The 1,947-nt window shown below is 39.8% G+C and overlaps 1 pseudogene; it reads right to left on the minus strand.

The window, feature by feature from the left end:
- Nucleotides 1-757: 757 nt before the first annotated feature.
- LOC140859191 (putative germin-like protein 2-1) lies at nucleotides 758-1,694 on the minus strand (annotated as a pseudogene).
- Nucleotides 1,695-1,947: the final 253 nt, after the last annotated feature.

Here is a 1,947-nt window from a genome sequence, read left to right on the forward strand (position 1 = left end):
TCTTGCATATCCCTACCATCTAAGATGCATGTGCACATCAACTTTCAAAGCTAAAATTCATTACAACTTCGAGAGAGCTTATGTGTGCATGGATTAAGAATTATAGTGAATCCAAGTACCTTGCAAATAGATCTTATGATCTTACATTTGGTGCAATGGTGACACAATTGTTCGAATTTCTCGCATCAACCTTACTGTTGTGGTCACTTAGTTACATTCATAAATTTCCAAGCTTTCTCAAGATATGGTTCATGAAACCATGATGCGTAAGCGTAAAATGCATGCTTCACATGAATTTGGATAATATTGGTATCAGGCATGCATTTCATATATGTCCCATGATGCTGAGTCCTAGAAGATGTGTGTCTCTCATGGTGCTACGGCCTTTATATATCATTCTCGTGAGGAATAAAAGTTTCTTGATAAGTTATTGTTGGATTTGTGTAATCCAAATAATTTTGTGCTGGATATATATTAAATAGAAAATTTTTTGTGGTGTTGGTTATTAAATAGAAAAACTTTTGGTGTTTTTTTGTTGGATTCATGTGATTCAAGTAGCTCGGGAGGAGGACCAGTTCTATAGGATATGCATCTATTTTTCGCTTACCTAGCTCAAGCGTGCAGCTTGAAAATTTCATTTCTCTTGCTCTTGCATGTGTAAAAATTATAGATATGGCCAAATATAAACTGAGGCTCAAACAAGTGTTTAAAGTTTTAGAAGTTGATGAAATAACTGAAATGATTGAGGAGCCGATCATCCACGATATATATTATTGTTTATTCGAACAGATATATAGGTATTGTTTGCTTATTCAAATAGCACAGTATAAATAATTCAGTCCAACTTTTACATTAAGAAATTTGTATGCAGTTTCTAGTTGTTGTTGTCCATCCAAAATTGAGCTTGGAGCCAATCTACAGTCTTCTTGTCCAATTGGAAGGCCTTGGCAAGAACATAATCAGAGATTGGTGGCTTCGCTCCAAAGACTGCATTGGCTATGGTGATAACACCAGGGTTCTGGCTGCTGAGACCGGCAATAGCAACAGCATTTGTCTTCCCGTAGTTGAATTGGAAATGGATGAGACCTTGAGGAAATACGAACACATCACCCTTGTTAAGGACCTTAGTGAAAAGCTGGTTGGGGTTAGATGTGACAAAGCCGACGAGAGCGTGCCTTCCAACACTACAAGGATCTCAGTTCCCCTTGGATGGATGTGAGGAGGGTTGAGACCATAGGGTGCAAAGTCTAAGCGAGCTAGCGAGATGCCAAGGGTGTTGAGCCCAGGAATTTGGTTCACATTGACTTGAGTCACATTAGACCCCAATTTGTTTCCTGTGTCACCGGGCTTGTCAAGGCCAGAGAAGAAGAAATCTTCGGGTTTGGCCATCTTCGGGTCCTTGCAGACAAACCCATTCACGAACACTGCATCAACAATTGTGAGAAAGGTAAGTATAAATGAAGAAATGATAAAAACTACACAGCATGCAGGCTAATTACATGTGCAGTAACTAATTATAAGATAGCTGTTGAAGAGGAGTACCATCTGATTTACGATCAGCAACACAGAAGTCTTGGAGTTGACTAGGATCAGAAGCAATGGCGTGAGATGAAGCCAGAGCAAGGAGGGCAAGGAAGAGAAAATGGGCAGCCATCTGCTCTCCCTTAATTTCTAGCTAGCAGAAGAATAGCCAAGGATATGGAACAAGGCAGTGTGGCCAAATAGCTTGGAGGAATTGGATATATATAGAGGGAGATGTACGTGCCTGTTCAGAGGCTTGAATCAGTCATGCAATTACTTTTTCACTAAAAGAGAAAGAGTATTCCCATGTTAGGTGACGGTTTTCTAATGTTTCCCATGTGTTTGTTCTTGTCCAACTTTCATTTAGACAAAGCCGTGGCGTCTCGGCGATAATATGTGTGGATGGAAGACTGTGACAAAGTAGTT

This window comes from Elaeis guineensis, chromosome 7 (genome assembly GCF_000442705.2).
Source record: "Elaeis guineensis isolate ETL-2024a chromosome 7, EG11, whole genome shotgun sequence".
Taxonomy (NCBI): domain Eukaryota; kingdom Viridiplantae; phylum Streptophyta; class Magnoliopsida; order Arecales; family Arecaceae; genus Elaeis; species Elaeis guineensis.